The following is a 26,222-nucleotide window of genomic DNA, read 5'->3' as shown; positions in this document are numbered from 1 at the left end:
ATTTCACAAAGCTGAATAACTCTTTCCTATTCAAAAATGCCTCTCTAGTGCATTTATTAAAATGAGCTTTCAACAAAAGCATTGACTTGAGAGAGAAGACAGGCTCAGCTGTGCTAAAACTTGATTTCCTCTGAGTACCAAATAGCTTCATAAATATTTCAGTACAGAGAGCAGGGAAAGCATTTAGAAATTAGAAAGTATGGCAGTGTCTGCAGATTTAGGAATAGCCACAAAGGATTCATGTCAGTTCAGACTTATAGAGCACCTACTGTATACTAGGCTATGGTCAATGCCAGTGATGCAAAAACAAATAAGAGTTTAAACCTTCAAAGAGTCCATGGGTCTTATGGGTGAAATAAACATTTAAATAAAAATTTAAAGATATGATGGCAGGTGTTCTGGTAGAAGCATGAAAAGTTTATCCAGACATAACAGCAGCTTTAACATCCCTCTTTTGAGCCTCTGCCATCTGTCCCTGTGCTAAGTGCTGTCATCCATGTTATCTCATTTAATCCTCACAACTAATGATGTGATTGAGTGTTAGGAGAAGCTGTGACTTTATTCATTCAACAAGGATTTATTGAGTACTTACTTTGGGCTGAGCACCATCCTATGCTCCGAATAAACAGCGGACAAGACAAAAACCCCTACTTTCATGAAATTTCCATTGTCTTGGAAAGAAGTAGAAAATAGGAAAATAACTAAATTTAAATAACATATTCAAATGTGATAAGTTCTATGAAAAAAATTAAAATAAAATATGAAAAGGAGGGTAATGAGTACAGTTATAAACGGAGTGGATATCAGGTGGCTTCACCGAGAAAAAGACATTTGAGCAAAACCCTGACAGAGGTGAGGCGGCTAGCCACACTGGCGAAGCAAAGAGCTGGCTTTACTGAGAAAGGGAGGGAGATAGCCTTACTCACTTCTAAAGACACTGAAGACAAAGACAAGCCTAAGTGTAAATACCGTAAGGCAAAGCATGCCACCCAACAGATTTAAAGAAAGCAGGGAATGTATGAAATAATGCCATTTCTGTAAAATTGTGTGGTGTATATTCAAGGAGATATATGAGAAAATATTCACCAAGATAGCAGTGGGCATTTATTTGAGTGGTAGAATGTCAGTTACCTGTCTTCAAATTTTCTGATTTGTGTGAATGGTTTCCAATGGAAGTATACGATTTTGTCACCAGAAAAAAAAAAATTTTTTTTTCTTTTTTCTTTTTGGAAAAAAGTGAATCGGCATACATTCACTCTTGAATTTAGTGACTCAAAAGAGATGGCTAAATCCCTCTCTACCCACTTTTCCTAAGTAATAAACAACCTGATTTCAGGGCTCATTAACAACTACTTTATCAGCAACCATTTTCCCCAGACTCTCTTCCAGCTCGCCATGGCCATATGGGTAGGTTTACCCTACGGGCTGTAAGTGAAAGGATTATGGATAATTCTAAAGAAGTGGCCTTAAAGGAAAGGGCATTGTGGGCTTCAGCTATTCTTCCTGCTGCTGGCCTAGAATCAGACATAATTTCTGGTGCACACACACTTATGGAATGTAAGGACAAAGTTTTGTCCTAGAGATGTCACAACTTCATAAACCACCCAACCAGCCCTTGACTCCCACCTTTAGACTTCTTCCATAGCAAGAATAAAATTAAGAGTTTGGGATTAACAGATACACGCTACTATATATAAAATAGCTAACCAAAAAGGACCTACTGTATAGCACAAGGAACTATACTCATTATTCTATAATAACCTATAAGGGAAAAGAATCTGAAAAAGAACAAAGAATATATATATATATATATGTAAAACTGAATCACTTTGCTGCACATCTGGAACTAAAACAACCTTGTAAATCTACTAGATATCAATTTAAAAAAAATCTTGTATTTAAACCACTTTTCTTTTCATGTTTTCTGATATGTGGAGCTGAACCCAATCCTAGCTAATATGGTATATAAAGCAGCATCCAGCTCCTGTGTTCTCAGCGTAACTTCAGCGCTCACTCTGTTATGCCACAGGTGCCCCTTGTCACAAGGGAAGGAGATCTTGGAGGAGCAGACACTTGAGCCAAGTCTTATAGGCTGAATCAGAACTTGAGGCAGCCATATACTGTCATGTGCTAGAAGAAATCTTCAAAAGGATGTGGATCAACTAGAAGTAATTGGAACTAATAGAGTTTAATAACAAGCTAAATTAATATTAAAAAAACCCCAAAGCTTTCCTTTATACCAAGAATATCCAGTTTAAAAAACACAAGTGGCAGTAACAAGAGGAAGAAAATGTATAAAATGGCTACATAAAAGTAAATAAGAGGACATGAAAATTTATAAGAAGAAAACTATAAAACTTTGATGAATGTAAAAGATGATCTAAACAGATGTTCTAAATAAATGCCCCTTACTTGAAAAGTAATCACGACAGAAAAGACTTGAATGTTATGAAAAATAAGAACAATGAAAAAGCCCCTCCCTGCAATAACAAAAGATACATAAAGGTTACAGTACTTATTGATGCATAGTCCTGACGCAGAAATCAACAAGTAGATTCAAGGGAGAAAATACAGTACTGAAACTGACCCATAAATACATGGATATTTAGTATATGATAAAGGCAGAATTTCAAATTAGTGGAAAAAGAATGGACTACTCAATGATATTTAATGATAATAGGAGAAAACGTCCAAATGGAAGAAAATGACATTAAATGCTCACCTCACTCCAAATATTCAGATAAACTTCATATTGCTTAAAGTTCTAAATGTAAAAAAACAAAAAAACAAACAAAAAAAAAACTGAAAGAACTCTAAAAAAAATACAGGGAAAAAAATTACAACTAGAGGCCTTTGCAAGTAGAATGCTTTTCCAAACAAGATAAGAAACCATTAAGGAAAGGCAGTAAGGAAAAAAATTGCAAATAAGACTGTATAATCCTTAATTCTCTATGACAAAGTTGCCATAAATACAGTTAAAGGACAAAAATCAAACTGAAGAAAATATTTTAAAAACTGAAACAGACAAAAGCTAATTTCCCTAATATATACAGAGTTTCTGTAAATCTATAAGGAAAAGACAAAGGTAAAGAATACAAACATGTAATTTTCTCAGGAAACCAAAATTCTCAAACTTCTAGTAAATCCACAAGACATGAAAATTAAAACATGTTTTACCTATCAAATAGGCAGAAGATTAAATTGTGGAGGCTCTGTTCATCCAGCTTTCAGATCCCTTTGCAAAGGAATTATTCCACATGTAATTGTAGATTTATTGTGTCTGTGGAAAGAGGTGAGTTCAGGATCTTCCTCTATCTTGAACCCTTTCCTTTTTTTTTTTTATTTTCTTTTTTTTTCTTTACTTTTTAATTGTTAATGTTGGTGTCATGTGAACTTAGTTTCAAACCAACCTAACTCTCAATGTCACTTCTAGGCATATAGCATTTATTAACTTGTCCTCCAACCACAAAAGATCCCAAACAATTGCCATTTCACTGACAGAGCACAAAGATTTGGTCTGACTAAAGCAACAGCACTACAGATCCTTCTATTAGGCACTCTCAAATTCAGATTCCTAGGCATGTATGCTTGTTCAACCATTCCCCAAAATCCATTTTCCCTTTATGTGTAATAAGGATTTATTCAATCTTGACTTTGTATTTCTATGATACTGTTTCATTATTCACACTCTCGTTTTAAGCAACTTCAAATCCTTGTGGAATTATTGACGAATAAGCATGTAAAGAGAGAGGCATAAAGATAAGTAGGATGTAGGGGGCAACAAAGAAAATGGACGTTTAATTCGAATTTCCTTGATTTCATCTGAGACACTAACCTAAGGATTTAAGTATTCAATGATAAATTTAATCTTGTTACCTACTTATGACCTCCCCCCAAAGTGTGATCAGGAACATACCCACAATTTAGGGCTTGCAAATACCCCTTTCTGGAGAAAAAAATGGAAAACCAACTATGCCTTCTATACAAACTAAGTTTAATACTTCTGATTTTAAACATCTCCTATAAAAATGTTTTGCAAAATAAAAACAAACATTTTCTTATTGCTGATGCTAAGACCCTTGGCTATAATAGGCATCAAAAACAAGAAAACGTATATACATGTATACACACACACACGCATTTATAGTCACTTATAGTGCAAAATATATACAGCAATTAAAAAAAAGCCAAAGAACACCTCTTCTTTACCCACTCTGAAAATATGTAACCAAACTTTGGTTTGGATTGATATCATTTTTCTGATGATTATGTGTTAACCAGATTCCATCTGAGTCTATCTCACAATCTTTTATCTTAGCTTACCCAACACCTTTAGGGGAAAAAAAAAAAGCCAGCCCTACCATTTCTTATGCAAGTGCTAAGTATTTGATTCTGTTGTGCACTGCTTGAAGTTTTGCTTAAGGAAGAAAGCCCTTGTAGCTCCCCTTTTATGTAATTCATCCTGGGGATAATCCCCCAGGAAGTGTCTGGATAGCTTCATTGGGTTATGGGAAACGAAAATCCTATGTTGCTTTAACTGAGTATGTCTTGGACTTTATTGTTGTAAGTGAGCCTTACTTGACATTTGATATTAATCATAGACATTGGAGAAGCACCTCAGGGAGCTAGAACTGTCATCTGTGACCAATCAAGTCTCACTGGACAAAACTCACTGCTCAGTGTTGCTTTAACTTATTGTGCTGAGATGTCACACCTGTCAGCCAGCTTGCACATCTTTCCAAGGACTTGCTAGGTTTAGTTTTCTCCCTGTCCATAAATGCGATATACGTTAGCAACATTCATTGACAGATTTCAGCAGTATTTTTCCCCTAGTCGAGATGTTAGTTCAATTGTTAAGTGCAAGAATTTCTTTTTAGTCTTCGAAGAATTCAGAACCACAATCAGAGCTAGGGGAAATTAGCAAAGCAGATTGACAGCATCCCATCAAGGTAGTCTAGCAGTTGCTTAGCTGTTTACCAACACTGCCTGCTCCCCTCCCCCACCATCTCTCCAGCAAGTGGAATACTGAGAAAATATACCTGGACTTTTCAGATATAGACAAGTGGAAGACACCAGTACAGATGAAGTAGTGGTTGAATGAAAGTTAATTTTAAATTGTTCCAATAATTACTAAATTAGTAATTTTTTATGGTTTATACATAGCCTCTTCAGTGACCCCCACATTATGCCTCAGCTCTTTCCAAGAGACCACAAAGATTGGTTAGTGGGCAGAGGCAGCATAAAACTGAGCGCCAGATGGAGTTTGGAAGTGCTCCCCAAGGGGCCTTCTTCAGGTTACTAAAGCCACGTAGGGAAATGCAAGCAACGGTGGAGAAAACTGTGCTTAAGTGTAGATATAAAATAGAGACGTTTGAGAGACTGCTTTTGGAGAAAATTGTGAAAATGGAGTGAAAGAAAATGGGGGTTGGGTAAAACTCAGTTGTTAAGTATTTAAAGCCAAGAATGCAGGATGTGAAGCTGAATATTATTCTTAAGTGTTTCCTAAGACATCTCCTTGAAACAGTTTCTTCAATCTAGTGTATACGGTGTTCAAAACAATTACAGACGTGCAAAAGGAAAGGAAATAAATTATCTAGGGACTCCAGCAGAAATATTGTCCAAAAAGGATAATTTTTATTTCATATAAAGAATTGTAAGCTCTTTGCTAAAGAGGCATTTCTCTGTTTATGAGAAAATGAGAACATGTCTGGTGAAGCCAAAGACTCTAATGCATCCAGAGTTGACGTCTGCAGTCCTGTCTGTGACCATGACCAAATGGGAATGAGAGTCAAATCTTTTGTCCATCAGGATTTGTTTCAGGCTTCCCTCTGAAGCTGCATCAGTTCACACTTAAAAAAAAAAAAAAAATACCACTAATCATGCTCAAGACCTTTTGAGGTCCCACCTGTGTTAAATCAAGAGTAGGGGAAAGATTTAATACTTTCCTCTCCGTCACAAGCAAGCCCAAAATGCTCACAGCAATAGTAATATCACTTCATGTCTTGCATGGGGAAGATTTATTCATAAAGTAAAAATTTGAGGGTGTTTTTTCCTTTTTATAAAAAAATTAAAGTAAAAAAGATAAAGTTAATGAAAAGCAATTGTTTATATAAATGATATTTTTATATGCTTTACCTCTTAGGTTAAACCAAGGGATGAAAACCTTGACTCAACACAATTTGAAATAAAATTGTTATTGATTCCTATAGCTGACAAAATAATTGGACATGAATTACATTATGCTGAGTCCTTTGAGGGGTATAGTAACTTTATAAATCTTTGTTGGCACACTTGCCTCATGTCCTTTATAAAGTATTTTGTATACTCATCTACTATTAACACCTACCTGAAATAGAAGGAGTAAAGCTGATCTCTTGGTGAATGACTGCATTGGCCCCAGTTCCCTGGGATCTTGTGTCTGGCTGGTCCTTCAGGTCACATGCCCTCAGCCTGGTCATACCTGGCAGGCTAACAGAGCATATTTCTTTTGCATAGGGCATAGCTACAAACCCTCAAGGACAGCATGGCCCACTCCACTTTCACCCTTACCTCTAAAATGTATCCATCACTGGAGAATGAGAGCAGCATGACTAATGGTGATTAGGAGGCTACATGGTATGATGGAAAGAGAACTGAACTTGGAATCAGAAGGCAAGTGCTCTTGTTTCAGTGCTAACCCTTATTAGCTATATGACTTGAGGCAAATCTCTCCATGTTTCTGTCCTCAGTTCCTCCTTTGTAAACACGGGCAATGATAGTTTACTATACTAGGTTGTTTTTAAATAAAATAATATGTAAAATCATTTTGTAAATAATATACATGTAAAAAATTACATGTAATTAATAATTAAAATTTAATATTTTCTGATCACAGGATGTCAACTAATTAGCCTACGTACACATAGTAACATTAACTGACTTTGTAAAGAGATCAATTAAACAAAGACCCTGATCTCCATGGTCAGAAACACTGTAGCAAAATGTTTATTGTTCTAACATGAATGTGATTGCCTTCAGACGCCGGTGTACACTTGAGTCATGAAATACTGTCAAGATTTTGCCTCTACAGTGATTTATCTATATCTACATGTTTCTCATGGCCAGGTAAGAAGACTGAATAATGACAAAATTAATGCTGCTTCCTTGACACTCTGGTTTCAAAAGCATCTTTCAGCCACATTTAATTGCAGGCAATGAAACTCAGAACAAAGAACTTTCACCTCACCTTCCCTTGCAAAATAAGTGAACAATAATGATAAATAAGGCTCAAATATAAACTTGGCCGAAGCTAACATGGGAAGACTTTGGTCAAGGAGTCAGAAAACTAGCATGCTGAACTCAGCGGTGCTAAAAGCAAATGTCATATCAACATGACACATAACCTCTATGTAATCTGTTTTTCATTCAATTAAATGGAGGAAAGAAGGCATTAGAGTTCAGCTGTTCTTCACCTTTTTGCGTGTCATGGGTCTCTTTAAATATTTTTATATATTCTAATAATTAAATACTAAAAATCACAACCATCATATGAGGTAGTGTTAGTATTATCTTCACCTTATTATCAGGTCATTGAAGCTTAGAGTACCTACATAACACAAATAAAATTTGTATCTAAGTCTATGGAATTCAAGGACCCACATAAATGATCTATAGAAGGCTTTCAGGTTAAGAGTTTCAGAATTAGAGCATATAATCTTTCTACCTGTGCATTCTTTTCTTAAATGCAAGGCCCATATTCTATTTGGATCACACACAAAACCATGGCCTGATGTGACCCAATTCCTTCTAATAATAGATGGATAGTAACCTAAGATGGATCATTACCTACCAATGGGTATGTAACACTGTTACCCAGTGAGATAACAGTACTGGTGTACTTTTCAAACTTTTCAAACAATGCCAATGATTCTAAGTAATAAAAATGAATTCACTTTGTCCTGGTGACATCCAAAGAAGCTGCTGCCAGTAGACCCTGAATTTGTCCTCAGGCCCCTTTTGTCCTAAATGCACACTAGATTGGGCAGTTTTGTCAGGAACCATAGATTTTAACTATTTGAGTCCTCCCCTATAGAGAGCACAACTTTCTCAAATCCAAGTCAATATTAATCACCCATTAGAATGGAATAAACACATTTTCAGACAAGTGAGTTCTTCAAAAATTCCAAAGCATGCTTCTATGCACCCTTTCTTTAATGAGATTGCTGGAGGTTATGTTCCCTCAAAACAAAGAATTAAACCAAAAAGATCAAGACATGATATCCAAGAAGTAGAAACACAAGAGATCTCCTTGAATGACAGCAAAGATAAGTCTCAGGACTGTAGCTAAGCAGGAAGGAAAGTGTGTGGAAAGAGAATTGAAAGTTATTTTACAAAGCTGTTAAAGGTTGCAGGAAATCTTTTTTTTTTTTTTAAGGATACCTTGTTTTTGTTTTTTGTTTTTGTTTTATAAATTTATTTATTTAATTTATTTATTGGCTGTGTTGGGTCTTCGTTGCTGCACACGGGCTTTCTCTAGTTGCTGCAAGTGGGGGCTACTCTTCATTGTGGTGCGCAGTCTTCTCATTGCGGTGGCTTCTCTTGTTGTGGAGCACAGGCCCTAGGCACGTGAGCTTCAATAGTTGTGGCACATGGGCTCAATAGTTGTGGCTCATGGGCTCTAGAGCACAGGCTCAATAGTTGTGGTGCACGGGCTTAGTTGCTCCGTGGCATGTGGAATCTTCCCAGAGCAGGGCTCAAACCCGTGTCCCCCGCATTGGCAGGCGGATTCTTAACCACTGCACCACCTAGGAAGTTCCAGGTTGTAGGAAATCTTAACCAGAAACTTGAAGAAAGCTGAGCAAAAGAAAAAAACAACAACAAATTCACAGCAAAAATAAAAGTTTGCAAAAGAAATACACTTAGCACAGAACATTTGCAAGTACAAAATAATGAAAACCCTGAATGTGGACTTAACCATAAAGCTATTCTGCAAGTTTTCAGGAAGAACAAATATATCTGTATGAAGAGGGTATAAGAAAGCAAAATCTTCATCTTCTACAGTCAATAGATAACCTCTAAAACATAAAATATGATAAAGTAGTAATAGAATCATGCCATTCGAAATATATAGGTGATTACTGGAGGCAATAGCTGAAAGAGTTGAGAATGATTATACTGGGGAGTGGAAAATGAGATGGTGAGAAGGAAAGCAAACTTTAATATTATTTGAGTTTTAAAATTGTGTACATATATCCCCATATGGGGATATGTATGGGGATATATGGCGATATATATATAAATACAGCTGATTCACTTTGTTGTACAGCAAAAACTGGCACAACAGTGTAAAGCAATTACATTCCAATAAAGAGTTTAAAAAAATTGTGTTCAATAAATACCTCAATAGAAATAAAAATTAAACATTAACAAGAGAATAAAGGAGACTCTAACACAGACAGCAGTCACACCTGCCTCGCTCTAGGAGGAGTTAAATGCTGCCTCTGCTCTTCCCTTCCAATTCTGAGGAGGCTCCTCCCCAACCCGAGGTCATCTTTGCATAAACTTTTTCTCAACCCCGCGGTACATTCCAGACAGTACTGAAACTAAAACTGCTTCAGGGTCTTATTTGTCTTTAGTTGTGATTAAGATGTAACATGGAAGCTTCTGGGAAAAGAGATATTATCATTGTGTTTCAAGTATCATTTTGAGTAAATGATTTCAGTGCAATGTTACTGCGATGTGGTTGACCAAGGTAAGTTATGGGAAGCCCTGCTGTTGTCTTCTCAAGTTCAACACAGTCAGTGCTTTCAAAAGCCATCACTCCTTGTTACACTGCTATGCTACCTGGTGAGCAGTTCACACAACTTCTGAATTTACACACTCTAAATGAAAAGCAAAATGGCATAGCAGTCAGGAAATCCTGACTGGAGATACCTAGAAAATGTGGAGTATCTCCAAGGCAGTTGGTTGCTAAAAGGAAATGTCCTGAGTCACTACTGCCTACTCAAGGTTTGAATGAACCACAGACGTGCCAACACTTTCTCCTTCCACCTTTGTCAATCTGATGGATTATTTCCACCTCAGAAAGGAAAATGAAGAGCAACTATTCAGAGTGGCCTCCTAGAATGAACCCAGCTGTTACGTACTCTGTCCATCCCAAAGCCACAATAAATACTGGACATGGGCAGCTAACAAATGAAATCAGAGTAACAGACTTTATTTTAGGAGGAATCGCTTAGGTTTCTCCAACCACAGAGCCCCAGCCACTGTGGCAAACATCTCAAAAGTTCACACCTCTGAACACTCAGGAAACCGAGAAGACAATGCATATGGTTTACTCTCATTGTTACTTGAAAAACAGCTTTAAGCGTAAATCCTATTAAAATGCATGAGTTTCCAGATCGACTTTCTCTAATCTACAAAGTGTGTTTATACACATATTTCACTGTTGAAAGGAATTTTTAAAAGATAGCCCATCATGCATCTAATGCATATTTCCCACTCCATCTCTGCCAATTATGCAACACCTCTAGAGATGGATCTCACTTCTGCCAAAAGCAACTCTACTCTCTGTACCACTGAGAGCTTGGAAGATCTTTCTTTGATCGATGGTTCAGGGACTACCACCCCATAATCCTTTTATTCCTTTGGAGTCATTAAAAAAAAAAGATGCAAATCGAACCTCTTTTCCACATCATAACCCTTAAAATATTTGATGGCAGCTTGTGTTCCTCCCACCACAAGTTTTCTTCTTCCCTCTACACCTTCTGTCATGTCTCTCCCAACAGTTTCTATAGCCTTTTCTCATAGACCACAGCCCTAATTCCTTTCATTGGGCAGGGTACTTCACAGAGCAGTGTTAAGTGGGCTTTAGCAGGGGCATCAGACTCAGAAAAAACAAGGTTTGAATCTTACGTCTGTCCTGTATGTATATGACTTTGACCAAGTAAAGTGTCTAAGCCTCAGTCTCTTAATCCATAAAAAATGGTAAGAACAATACTTATCTCTTTAATGACATAACGATACCTAAAGTCTGATCAAGGTGCCTAAAACATAGTAGATTTTAAGAAAATGCTACATTACCACTGTAGTGGTCCAATGTGGGTGTGTTGTGATTTGTCTATTCTCTGTCAAGGGATACGCTTAAGTCTCAAGAGACCATTCTGAGCAGGATCCAGCCAGCATTGAGCAGTGTCATAATCTTGGACCACTGGGAACAGCATTCATGACTGGCAGGTTTCTGTCACTTATTTACTCACCCCTCCACCTTCAAAAAGGTATTAATTCCAACAAGACCACAGAGCCGCATCATCCTCTGCAACTGTCCAGGTCTGGCACTGAACAAGAATACAAGTAAAGGAAATGCTGGAGTATGCTTTTCATTCCAAAGGATCCCTCCTTAGAGCCCAAAGGGGAAAGTGGCAGTGCATGAAGGTAGAGGGAAAAGGAATAATAAAAGCTGTCAGAATATCTTTTGGGGTCCAATTCTAGCAATTTAGGTGGCATCCAGATACCAAAACAACCCTGAGAATAAGACTTTGGATATCCAAGATGGAGCAGTTACAGATTAGACGGCAGTGCTAATGACAACTGGACTCTGCTTCTATTTGGATGTCAGTATTTGGGTGTCGGAGGAAACCTGTTTAAAGAAGAATTCCTGGCTAACTTTAGAAAAATAACCAGTTTGAATTGAGTTCAGTTCAATTTTAGAAAAAAAATGTTTCATTGACAAGTGACCAAACAGCCAAATGAATGAATGTGTCCATGGGTTCTTTTTGCATTCTATGGATATAGCTCTCAGGGAAGAGAAATTCATGAAGTTCTTGAGTTTGGGAAATAAGAAACCAGAGTAAAAGACAGCAAAGCTAAAAGCATGACTGGTTAGGATAAACATCAGTGATATATAAATTGAGTGAAATGCATGCATTGTTTTTTTTTGTAAAACTGAGACTATTGAATATTTATTTATTTATTTATTTAGGTATTTATTTGCAGAAAAATTGGAAAACACAGAGAGGCAAAAAGAACCTGAAAAAAGTTTCCCATAATGCTATACCAAAGATAATCACTATTTAAAAACTCTGTGTATTTAAAACATTTTTCATACCATTTTCCAAAGGAGTATTTTGAAAAATTGAATCTTATAAGGCTAGCCTCTTTCTTACCACCACTGAGGAAGTACAGACATAGCAGAAAAGTCACCTCTAGAATCTAGAAGCTGGAGCACCAAATGTGGATTCCTGTACCTTTTTACTTAATTTCTCCTAATAATTGCAACACGTCAATGATCCAGAAAAAAAAAAAAAGAAGAAATTTTGTCCAGGTGTTTCCAGACACAACTATAATAAGTATAGCTTTGTAGAAATCAGGCAAACCCATTTTTGTCTGCCCTTAGTGTTTAAATGGAAGAGTCATAAGGTTAACCTGAGAGGAAAATGCTAATTATTGAATAGTGGGTGGGTTCTGGAGAAAGGAAAAAAGGATGTGCCCAATGAAACCAGTTTGTTGCAAAAGAAGCTTTATGGTAAACTCAAGTTTGTAAAATGATGAAAAGAGAGATGTTTACCCAATGAAAAATACAATTTAAAAAATAATGGACTCAGACACCAAGCTGGAGTGGATTTGAGGCTTTCTCCCTTTCCCATGCTTGACGCCCTGCAATAAATGCTGTACTTTCCTTTACCACAAAAAAATAAATAAATAAAAAATAAAAATAAAAAAATGATGGAAGTAAAATCATGTCAGAAAAGCTAAAACTGTAAAGTCAAAAGAACTAAATAAAATAAAAGGGACTTTTAGAGTTTGATTTAAAGCAGGTAAAATCAGGAGGATAAAATATCCCTGATTTGTAGAGATGGTGTTATGTTAACAGATGTTTGAATGAAGATAGAAGTCTTTCTTTTACACTCTTTTTCCCCAAGGAGAGGAGAACGGTCTTTATATTAGAAAGCGTAGATGATCACTCAAGTCCCTTCCAACTTGAACAGAAGGGTTTTAGGGATGTTTCACTTTTCAGCAGATTGCTGGAGTTTTGGGTAAATACCACCAGACGTATGATTTCAGATCCAAAAAACTTCTTGTAAGTTTCATAACTAAGAGGTAACTTTTCATGGAATAGTGTATTTGATATCAAAAGATTGAAAACATTATATTAGGAATGCAGATATGTGTACCTATGATAGGACATGCATATACAAAGAATTACATTGCTACCTACAGCTGAAACAAAAACCTTAAGTTCAGAAGGCCAATATTAAGGAATATAACCTTTAAAAGCATTTCATCAGCAGTTTTTCTTGTTTCTCAAATTTCTAAAACCACAGATTGTTAAAACACAGATCACTGATTTCATTTTTCAGAATATTTGCTTAGAAGTAAAGAAATTTAAATCATGTTCTGAATTGCATTCAGAAGGGTAAGTCAAACTTCTTTTCCACTCAAGAAATTATCAATGATTTTCCATATAAGCCAATATGCTATGATCACTCCCCTACTGTTTCCTAAGAATTAAATGACAAGCAAGCATTGAATTTGTGAAAGATACCAAGATAAGTGTAAAGATAATTTAATTCATGTTATGGGAAAACATACTGTTTAAACAATATAAGTTAATACATTATATTCATGGCTTCATGAAGTTGCTTTTAAATTGATTATTTCTTACACAATTTTCAGAGCTGTAAATGGAATACAATATCAACATTCTTTTTTCATCAATCAAGTATAAAACAACTGAAAAATCTTTTAAAAAATAATTTAAAAACTAAATATGAGTGAGTGTCCATTGACATGTATATGTATATACACATATGCAGAGTTTTTTGTTGTTTTGTTTGTTTTATGTTTTTGGTAGAGTATACTAGGTCACAGAATTTTTTTCCCAAGAAATATACTTTTAACTTGAAATGCATGTCTGTCTCTAGGTAGGAACTATCAGAGCCGCCTTGGTTGTACCTCAGTGCTGTTCTATTTTAACCAGAGGCACACACAGACTGAAATAAATTTATGGAAGTAATTTTATATTGGACTTGATGGGATGGTCAGTGCTGTGTAATGTATTTAATATTTTGAAAATTAATATGCTTTCAACTTTGTCTTTCTAAGTACGTTTCCTAAAGCATTCGATTTTTTGTTGCTAGTGCGAGAGAAGGTGTAGCTATCGATTAGAAATGCAAAGAGAAAGGGCAAATTCTGATGTTCCAACTAGGATTCGGCAGCAAGATTCAGCTATTGTCTTAAGAGATGATTTTCTTAATAATTCCAATTTCCTCTCACAAATCAGTCAACAAGCCAAGGGGAGTCAGTGCCCACAGTATTTCTAAAGTATAGAGAAGGGAACCTTGTTCTCCAATAACCCTTGCCAGAACCAAGAAGGAAAATAAAATATAAAGGAAGTAAAGGAAAAACACTCCCTTTCCAGACTCGAAATGGTGGAAAGAAGAAAGCAAGGGAAAGTGGGAATGTAAAGTAGCCTAATGCAGATCCTGATATTCCCTGTGGGGGATTTGTCTCAGATGCAGAGAAGAGCATCATAACGCTGAAGGAAACTGAGGTCAGAGACAGGCTGTTGTTCCCACTCCTTGTTAGGATCCAGGTAACAGATGACCTTTCCAATATCTGTCTGGTGTGTGGCCACTTCAAAGGGAAGTGTAGACAGTGGCAATGGAGAGACTTGAGAATTAGCCTTTCCCAAATCACCCTCAGTGCCCAGAGGGCACATGGAGTGGTTGAGAGTCTGAGGTGAGGGGAAAGGGAGGTGCTTGGCATCAGACTCCTCACAGAGGATTCTATAGAAAGAGCTATAGAGCAGACCCCCAAAGTCAAGGCCAAATGTGATTTCCCCTCAAATCTGAGAGGTACTGTAGCTGCAGCAAGAACCTAGGCAATATTAAACCAGCATCATCTCCAAGGCTGCAGGAGCCCAACCCAAAATGAGTTACACTGGTCACAAACTTCAGTTGTATATGACAGCGGATAAACCAGAAACATCTAGTGTGAGGTTCCTGAATCTTCCCCACCTCCACAAGATCATGGAAGTCACACTCCTTCTCTACAAAACTTAGGAAACAAAGCAGAGAAAGAGGAAGGAGGTATAGCTTCTCTTGTTAATTGATCATTTTTATCCAAGAAAGACAATTTCTTTCTTTTTCTTTTATTTCATTTTTAAATTTTATTATTACTATTATTATGGTTATTATTATTATTATTGGCTGCGTTGGGTCTTTGTTGCTGCACACAGGCTTTCTCTAGTTGCGGGGAGTGGGGGCTACACTTTGTTGCGGTGCATGGGCTTCTCATTGGGTGGCTTCTCTTGTGGAGCTCTGCCTCTAGGTGCGCGGGCTTAGTAGTTGTGGCACACGGGCTTTGTTGCTCTGCAGCATGCGGGATCTTCCTGGACCAGGGATCGAACCTGTGTCCCCTGCATTGGCAGGTGGATTCTTAATCACTGCACCACCAGGGAAGTCCCCAGACTATTTTCTAAATGGACTGTTTAAATTACTAGGTCTGGCAGAGAAAAGATGGTGGCGAAGTAGAGGACGTGGAATGCATCCCTCTCCACAGATGCATTGGGAATGCACCAAAAGACGCAATAATTCCCACAGAGAACCAGCTGAACACCAGCAGATGGCCTCGGACACCAGAAAGGACCACAAGGATCCCAACATAACCGGTAGGGAGACATCTACGATGGCTAAAAGAGGGTGAAGCAGTGGAGCTGGGGCAGACGGGAGGGAGTGAGAAACATACGGAGTGTCCACACCGCAGCTCAGCGTTCCCGGACTGAGACGTTGATTCACAGCTGAACAGAGGGTCCGGGAGCAGGAGCGTGGGAACAGGAGAGCTGGTTCAGGGTGAGAAAAATTGTTGCCAGTAAGGTGACGGACCGAGAGGACAGGAGAGAAGAGGTCTGAGGCGAGGAGTGCCTGCCCCTGAGAGCTGCCCGGCCATGATGGCAGCTGGAGGCTGCGGGCTCACGGGCGGGCGGCGGAAGCATAGCCTCTCTCTCTCTTTCGGAGCCTGCAGCGGGCAGTGGAGAGACGCCCTGTGGGCCACCTAAGGCGCTCAGGGATAACTGAGACCCTCAGGCCCTCGGGCGGGCTAGATTAAAACCCCTTGGAATGCCGGCAGCAGGGAGGCTGCCAAGAAAAAAAAAACCCTGAGAGAGGCCCAACTCTGAGACTTTCTGTTTACACCAGAGCCACCGGCGTCCCTCTGTGACAGGCACCTCCAAGCCCAACTGAAACAACAGTGCGCCACTGCTCACTCACTCCCAGGGAAAGGAGCCACTATTGTACCCTCTCCCTCCCCACACACCAACGCTTACAGACAAATAATAAAGGAAGCTCTGCTGGTCACAGAATAATACAAAAAACCCAAGGCGAGTAGAAGGACACTAACAGCTGAGACTCTAAGGAAACAGAAATATTAGTATCAATTCTATTGAACTGGTCCATTCTGGGATCAGTTCTGGATTTTTTTTTCTCTCTCTCTTTTTTTTTTTCCTTTCTTAATTATGATCTTACTCCTAAGGGATCTACAAGTTTTATAACATATTTTTTATTCTATTTTTATTTTTTTGCCTTTTTATATACTTCTATTTCTAGCTAAGTTTTTTGTAGTATGGACAATATATCTCTCATACCTTCCTTTCATCTCTGTCTGTTACACATTTCTATTCCTTTCTTTTTATTTGCATATTTCCAGTCACACTATGCTCTTCTGTTCCCCTGTCTTCCATCAATTTTTAGTTTATCTTAATATACTTATAAGCAACACTATCGATCTGCTCAGACTCCTTGCTCTAGTCTCCAGATGAAACACCACCTTGGTATTTAATATTAGGTTTTTGTCTTTATCTTAGTTCTTAGTACAACTGTCTAATTTCATTCTGAGAATCTCCATTCTCTCTGGTGGTACTCTAGCTCTTTTTTATATTTGATCCTAGCTTACAATATCTCCCTGGATTACTGTTTGTATGTGTAAGGTGTTATTTGTTTGTTTGTTTTTGCTTTTGTTTCTGTTTTGTTCTGTTTTGGTTTCAATTTCTGTTGGGTTTCTCTTTGAATATCTGATAGCATACTGGGGTTCTTCTGTCAGGTCTTTCCAGAGCCTTATGTCCTAATGGATTCAGTAATTGTGTGTCTTATACATGTATGTGTTTCCTAGACTTAGTATTTGTTTAACCCAACACTCGGACATTAGTCTGAGGCTTGGACAGTCTTCTATAAACACCTCTATCGCCAGGACAAGCAACCCCAAAAGTTCGGACTACCATGAGGAAACAAAGAAACACCATGCAGGCAAAGGAGCAGGAAAAAAACCCACAAGACCAAATAAATGAAGAGGAAATAGGAAAAATGCCTGAAAAAGAATTCAGAGTAATGATAGTAAAAATGATACAAAATCTCGATAACAAAATAGAGAAAGTACAAGAAACAGTTCATAAGAACTCAGAAAAACAAACAGCAATGGATAACAAAATAACTGAAATTAAAAACACTCTAGATGGTATAGCCAGCAGAATGACTGAGGCAGAAGAATGAATAAGTGAGTTGGAAGATAGAATGGGGGAAATAACTGCCACAGAGCAGGAAAAAGAAAAAAGAATAAAAAGAATGGAAGATAGTCTCAGAGACCTCAGTGATAACATTAAATGCACCAACATTCTCATTATAGGCATCCTAGAGAAGAAGAAAAAAAGAAAGGGTCTGAGAAAATATTTGAAGAGGTTCTAGTGGAAAACTTCCCCAACATGGGAAAGGAAATAATTCACCAAGTCCAAGAAGCACAGAGAGTCCCATACAGAATAAACCCAAGGAGAAATACACCAAGACACATATTAATCAAACTAATGACAATTAAACACAAAGAAAAAACATTAAAAGCAGCAAGAGAAAAGCAACAAACAACATATAAGGGAAAACCCACCAGGATAACAGCTGACCTTTCTACAGAAACTCTGCAGGCCAGAAGGGAATGGCAGGATATACTGAAAGTCCTGAAAGAGAGAAACCTACAGCCAAGAATACTCTACCCAGCAAGAATCTCATTCAGATTTGAGGGAGAAATCAAAAGCTTTCCAGACAAGCAAAAGTTAAGAGAATTCAGCACCACCAAACCAGCCTTACAACAAGTGCTAAAGGAACTTCTCTAAGTAGGAAACACAAGAAAGGGAAAACACCTACAAATACAAACCCAAAACAATTAAGAAAATGGTAATCGGAACACACATGTCAATAATCACCTTAAATGTAAATGGATTAAATGCTCCAACCAAAAGACAAAGACTGGCTGAACAGATACAAAAACAAGACCCTTGTACATGCTGCCTACAAGAAACCCACTTCAGACCAAGGGATACATATAGACTGAAAGTAAAGGGATGGAAAAAGATATTCCATGCAAATGGAAGTCAAAAGAAAGCTGGAGTAGCAATACTCATATCAGACAAATTAGACTTGAAAGTAAAGACTATTAAAAGAGACAAGGAAGGACACTACATAATGATCAAGGGATCCATCCAAGAAGAACATATTACAATGGTAAATATCTATGCCTCCAACATAGGAGCACCTCAATACAATAGCAAATGCTAACAGCCATATAAAGGGACATTGACAGTAACACAATAATAGTGGGAGACTTGAACACCCCACTTACATCAATGGACAGATCATCCAAACAGAAAATAAATAAAGACACACAAGCTTTAAATGACACATTAGACTTTCTCAACTTAATTAATATTTATAGGACATTCCATCCAAAAATGACAGAATACACTTTCTTCTCAAGTGCACATGGAACATTTTCCAGGATAGATCACATCTTGGGTCACAAATCTAACCTTGGCAAATTCAAGAAAATTGAAATCATATCAAGCATCTTCTCAGACCACAACACCATGAGACTAGATATCAATTACAGGAAAAAAACTGCAAAAATTACAAACACATGGAGGCTAAACAATTCACTATTAAACAATCAAGAAATCGTTAAAGAAATCAAAGAGGAAATCAAAAAATATCTAGAAACAAACAACAATGAAAACACAACAACCCAAAACCTATGGGATGCAGCGAAAGCAGTTCTAAGAGGGAATTTTATAGCAATACAGTCCTACCTTAAGAAACAAGAAAAATATCGAATAAACAACCTAACTTTACACCTAAAACAATTAGAAAAAGAAGAACAAAAAATCCCCAAAGTGAGCAGAAGGAAAGAAATCATAAAGATCAGAGCAGAAATAAATGAAAAAGAAAGGAAGGAAACAATAGCAAAAATTAATAAAACTAAAAGCTGGTTCTTTGAGAAGATTAACAAAATTGATAAACCATTAGCCAGACTCATCAAGAAAAAAAAGGGAGAAGATGCAAATCAACAGAATTAGAAATGAAAAAGGAGAAGTCACAACGGACACCTCAGAAATACAAAACATCATGAGAGACTACTACAAGCAACTATATGCCAATCAATTAGATAACCTGGGAGAAATGGATACATTCTTAGAAAAATACAATCTTCCAAGACTGAACCAGGAAGAAAAACTATGAACAGACCAATCATAAGTACAGAAATTGAGACTGTGATTAAAAATCTCCCAACAAACAAAAGCCCTGGGCCAGATGGATTTATGGGCGAATTCTATCAAACATTTCGAGAAGAGTTAACACCTATCCTTCTCAAACTCTTCCAAAATATTGCAGAAGGCGGAACACTCCCAAACTCATTCTACAAGGCTACCATCACCCTGATACCAAAACCAGGCAAAGATGTCACAAAAAAAAAAAAATTACAGGCCAATATCACTGATGAATATAGATGCAAAAATCCTCAACAAAATACTAGCTAACAGACTCCAACAGCACATTAAAAAAATCATACACCATGATCAAGTGGGGTTTATCCCTGGGATGCAAGGATTCCTCAATATACACAAATCAAGCAATGTGATACATCATATCAACAACTTGAAGGATAAAAACCATATGATCATTTTAATAGATGCAGAAAAAGCTTTTGACAAAGTTCAACATCCATTTATGATAAAAGCTCTCCAGAAAATGGGCATAGAAGGAAATTACCTCAACATAATAAAAGCCATATATGAGAAACCAAAAGCCAACATCATTCTCAATGGGGAAAAACTGGAAGAATTCCCTCTAAGAACAGGAACAAGACAAGGGTGTCCACTCTCACCATTATTATTCAACATAGTTTTGGAAGTGTTAGCCACAGCAATCCTCTGAAATCAAAGGAATCCAAATTGGACAAGAAGAAGTAAAATTGTCACTCTTTGCAGATGACATGATATTATATATAGAAAACCCTAAAGACTCTACCAGAAAACTGCTAGCACTAATTGATGAGTTTAGTAAAGTAGCAGGATACAACATTAATGCACAGAAATCTCTTGCATTCCTATACACTAACAACGGAAGAGCAGAAAGAGAAATTAAGGAAACTCTCCCATTCACCATTGCAACAAAAAGAATAAAATACCTAGGAATAAACCTGCCTAAGGAGGCAAAAGATCTGTATGCAGAAAACTTTAAGACATTGATGAAAGAAATCAAAGATGACACAAACAGATGGAGGGACATACCATGTTCCTGGATTGGAAGAATCAACATCGTGAAAATGTCTGTACTACCCAAAGCAATTTACAGATTCAATGCAACCCCTATCAAATTACCAATGGCATTTTTCACAGAACTAGAGCAAGAACTCTTACAATTTGTATGGAAATGCAAAAGACCCCGAATAGCCAAAGCAATCTTGAGAAGGAAAAATGGAGTTGGTGAAATCAGGCTTCCTGACTTCAGACTATACTACAAGGCCATAGTGATCAAGACAGTATGGTACTGGCACAAAAACAGAAAGGAAGATCAATGGAATAGAATAGAGAACTCAAAGATAAACCCAAGTACGTATGGGCACCTTATCTTTGACAAAGGAGGCACAAATATACAATGGAAAAAAGACAGCCTCTTCAATAAGTGGTGCTGGGAAAACTGGACAGCTACGTGTAAAAGAATGAAATTAGAACACTTCCTAACACCATACACAAAAATAAACTCAAAATGGATTAAAGACCTACATGTAAGGCCAGACACTATAAAACTCCTAGAGGGAAACATAGGCAGAACACTCTATGACATCTATCAAAGCAACATCCTTTTTGACCCACCTCCTAGAATCATGGAAATCAAATCAAGAATAAACAAATGGGACCTCATGAAACCTAAAAGCTTTTGCAGAGTGAAGGAAACCATAAACAAAACTAAAAGGCAACCCTCAGAATGGGAAAAAATAGTTGCCAACAAAACAACGGACAAAGGATTAACCTCCAAAATATACAAGCAGCTCATGCAGCTTAATACCAAAAAAGCAAATAACCCAATTCACAAATGGGCGGAAGACCTAAATAGACATTTCTCCAAAGAAGACATACAGATGGCCAACAAACACATGAAAAGATGCTCAACATCACTCATCATCAGAGAAATGCAAGTCAAAGCCACAATGAGGTATCACCTCACACCAATCAGAATGGCCATCATCACAAAATCTGCAAACAACAAATGTTGGAGATGGTGTGGAGAAAAGGGAACTCTCCTGCACTATTGGTGGGACTGTAAGTTGGTACAGCCACTATGGAAAACAGTTTGGAGGTTCCTTCAAAAACTACAAATAGAACTACCATATGATCCAGTAATCCCACTCCTGGGCATATACCCAAAGAAAACCATAATCCGAAAAGAAATATGTACCATAATGTTTATTGCAGCACTATTTGCAATAGCCAGGACATGGAAGCAACTGAAATGCCCATCAACAAATGAATGGATAAAGAAAATGTGGCATATATATTCAATGGAATATTACTCAGCTATAAAAAGGGATGAGATGGAGCTATATGTCATGAGGTGGATAGACCTAGAGTCTGTCATACAGAGTGAAGTAAGTCAGAAAGAGAAAGACAAATATTGTATGCTAACTCATATATACAGATTCTAAAAATGGTACTGATGAACTCAGTGACAAGACAAGAATAAGGACACAGATGCAGAGAATGGACTGGAGAACTCGAGGTTTGGGGGTGTGGGGGGTGAAGGGGAAGCTGAGATGAAGTGAGAGAATAGCATAAACATATATATACTACCAACTGTAAAATAGATAGCCAGTGGGAAGTTGCTGTATAACAAAGGGAGTTCAACTCGATGGACGATGCCTTAGAGGACTGGGACGGGGAGGGTGGGGGGGAGTTGAGGGAGGGAGGGAATACGGGGATATGTGTATAAAAACAGATGATTGAACTTGGTGTACCTCAAAAAAAATAATAAATAAAATGTAAAAAAAACAAAAATAAAACAAAAAAATAAAACACACACAAAATAAATTACTAGATCTGATTCAGATTTAAACCACATAGAACAGTTGAATGTTTTTCTTGGTTATTAGTAAAATACGGATTTGGGAGGAAGGCCAATTAGTTATGAATATAATAAACAAATGCCATTTTTATTGTACATTCTAATTGTGAGAGGAATTATATTTGTGAATCTGCTACCCCTGGTTCTGCCCACTCATGAAAATTTTAATTCCAATTGTCAACAAGTTCCATCCCTACAATGGTTCTTTATATTCAGATATTGTGGTTATGGCCTAAGAAGTGCTGAAAAAGAGTAAATCCACATACTGCAAAAATAACCACGGAATTGTCTTAGGTATAAATGTATGTAAACATCTACAAAGGGTACAGATTTAGGTTCTCACACTTCATTTTGTCCTCCAGAAGAAGCAGGGAAAAACCTCTAGTTGCAGCTCTTGGGCTTGTATCTCTTCTTTATATGTTGTCTGAGCTTCTCCTCTGCAGGGTCCAGTTTTTCCTGTCTCATGTCCTAGATGTTGCTTTCTTTTATAAGGACACGTTGTTATTGTTTCTGCTCACATCCTTGCTCTAAGTACCCCCGTGGGTACACTCTATTTAATGAATCTCTACAGAGGTTGGCCTCTTCAAATATGTACCCCCACACTCTGCCTTCCTGCTTTATAATCCTGGGTTTGCTTTGTGTCACTCGCCAAATCCTGAAGTTCTCTTTCTAGCAATGATGCTCTCTGCGCTACCCTCTGCATGAATGAACGGGGCATGAAGAACATCTTCAAGAGTTACTGAAAACAGCTCTCCCCAGAGCCCAGCCCAAGGATGCTATGAGAATTCCTCTGCAACATCATTAAACACCCCCCAACCAGCTGTGAATAGACTTTACCATTAAAAGGCATCTTAAACATCACAACATTCCTGCACAGTTTTCCTCTGGATTTATGCTTATGATTACATTTTTGGCAGCAGCAGTTTTTGCATTTATCGCTTGCTGCTGTGGATGAATTGCTTGGACTTTTTAGTATTATTTTACTAGTCTTCTGCTGAACGTCTTAAACTTTTGTAGTGAGATAAGTGCATTGCCTTTGGTTAGTCAAATTAGAGTTTAGAACTTAAAGTTATATTAATCAGCTTGTAAGAAAATTTTGCTTGGGGATATTTTACAGTCTAATAATTAAAATTAGTACTCCTCTGTGAAGTCAAATGATAATCTCTCTCTAATGCAGTGAAATTGTAGTAAAGAAATAGGAGAAGCAGCTTCTTTTCTGTTCTGCTCACATATAAACACATTTTTAAAATCCAGGTATTAAATGGAGAATAGGAAAATAAATATTTCATTTCCATGAGATAGGCACTGAAACCAATAAATAGCACATTATGAAGATCAAAATGAACTCTCTGTTTTCTTGTCTCATGTCCTGGATGTGGCTTCCTTTTATCACGGCCCTTGTTGGCAAGCTCTGGCCAGCTTAACCTAGACACAGGAGAGAGAGAGCCCAAGACTTGCACAGCTGTGCCACGCCTGCTACTTCTGGGATCTGGGGTGAAAGAAAGTGATGCAAACGGAGGGAATGCAATTGGCTAATGTGAGTGCAGATTCTCTAAGATACTATTTGCACTGGTGTACTCCAGAAATCATCAAGCTCCTATTTTATATCAGGTACTAAACTGTGTTTTCTAGAGTGAACAAGGACACCGTTTCCACTTTCCAGGAGTGCACAGCCTAGTAGGGGAGATAAGATGGACACAAATTATCCTAGTAACAAGGAAGAGGGAATGGCTGCAGTGGAAACAGTTACCAACCACAAGGCTAGCAAAGTCAGAGGGAGAAAGAGACGGAGGTGTGTGGGAAGTAGAAGATGGCTTTCGAGTTGAGCCTTAAAGTATGGGTACGGCTTCCCAAGGTAGACATGAGGACTGTGGCTTTTCCAGGTGGAGAGAAAGATTAAAACGTAGAGGGAGAGAACCCATAGGTCTATTCATGGCATAGAGGCAACCAAAGTAGCAGAAATAGAGCCAGGATCGCAGTGGAAAGTGCAGCCACCAAGAGAAGAAAAAGAAGATGCTGCATAAGAGGAGGAAAGGCAGATCCTTAGTCTTGCCTCCAAGCCCTGCTCCAGGCTCCCAAGGTGCTGTCAAGAAGTCAGAATCCTTGTCAAAGACTGCACAGCTAAGGGAGATAGGTTTGCTCAACAAACAATCACGTAGGCTATTTAAAAGCATAATCCCCTAGAACAGGAAAAGCTGACTGTGTTAGGGAGCATCGCCCTTTCTGCTGAATTATGAGTTCCAGTTGGCTGGTTTAAGAATCGGTGCCTCATTAGAAGTAAAACTGTAAACCAGATCCAACAAAATTTACATGAAATGTTTTATTCAGCTGAGTTTTCCCTGAAATTCAAATTAGCTGGATAAAAACAAAAACAGTGGAAGACTGTTAACAAAGTCAAATGTTCTTAAGATCTCTGTATACTTCAGCTACAATTTTATAGTAAGGCCGGCAGTAGGATAAAGGGCCATTTGCTTATATTCCATCAAAATTATTCCATCTAGAACAGAGATATTCTGTGACTAATAAGACTTCTAACAGGATTATTCTAAGAAATTTGGAGAATTGCTTGTATTCAGAAGTAAGTCTGTGAAGAATGTGAAAGCAAAAGAAATTTTTCTGCCAAAAAAAGGGAACGATATAGAGTTTTCATCTATCAAGACTGAACTCACAGTACTGTCCTATTTTATGTCTCTGAAAATACAACTTCCAAAGAGACAACTGAGGGCAGTAGACATGCAATTTCAAACTGTCCGATGAATAACCTGTGTGACTGCTGCTTATGTTCATTACTCACTAACCAGTTATTTGTTAATGTGTCCTTTGGGGAAGAATCCAAGCAACATGATGATTCTAGAATCATTACCATGTAATATGAACTAAGAGGTTTTCAATGGAAAGCATTCCTTAATGGGACCATCTATATGAAAAAAGTTAATCACATACAGCCATGATCCAATAAGACCTCGGTATCCAAAGGAAAAGGGTAGAATCAAAGACACCAAAGGGGAGAAACGGGCAGCATAGCATAGCTAGACTTTGCAAACTTTCCTCCTTGTTCTGTGCTATATGACTTAATGCAAGACTGAACCAACCACTCTCCTCAATAAATCCAGTTTAAATAGCTGCTTAGAAAGAAAAAGTAACTAGGTCAATGCACATCAAAAAGATGACCTAAATTTTCTTCCTAATGATTTAATAAATGCTTGACTAGAAACGGGAAAAAGAGAAGATTTTAAGGGAAAAGAAGTAGCAACTTATCATACTCCAACAAATTTACACTCTGAGGGAAAACATCCATACTATTTTCTATGAAAGTGCTTAGTCAAATACAAAATTACTATATAGACAATCTAAGTATAGATTAGGAAAATGAATATTTTACAGTAATGATGCCAGTTAAAAAAAATCCACATCTCCACCTGCCTTTAGGAAAAAAATAACTTATTTAAACTGTGCCTCACCATTAATCCTTCACACTGACCTAAAATAACACAGGTCAGCATGGAAGAACAGAAGAAGAAGGAATCTCTGTCCGTGACTTTAGGTGAGGCTAGGACTGTAAAATGTAAAGCTTGCTGCCAAAAAACTTGCAAATTTGGGAAGTCTGGGAAATCTGTTCTTTTTAAAAGATAAAACACACAACCAATCAGGTCAACCATCAATTCTTGGGGTGTTTATTGAGCACTTATTACTTCCTAAACATTGTTTGGACCATGTGGAGTCTGGTGACACAAAATTGAGGAAGACATAATCCCTATCCTTAAGAAGCTCACTATCTAGAGGAGCCCAGACATATAAACTGAAAAA

The sequence above is a fragment of the Hippopotamus amphibius genome, chromosome 3, assembly GCF_030028045.1.
Source record: "Hippopotamus amphibius kiboko isolate mHipAmp2 chromosome 3, mHipAmp2.hap2, whole genome shotgun sequence".
NCBI lineage: Eukaryota > Metazoa > Chordata > Mammalia > Artiodactyla > Hippopotamidae > Hippopotamus > Hippopotamus amphibius.
This window is presented reverse-complemented; position numbering follows the sequence as displayed.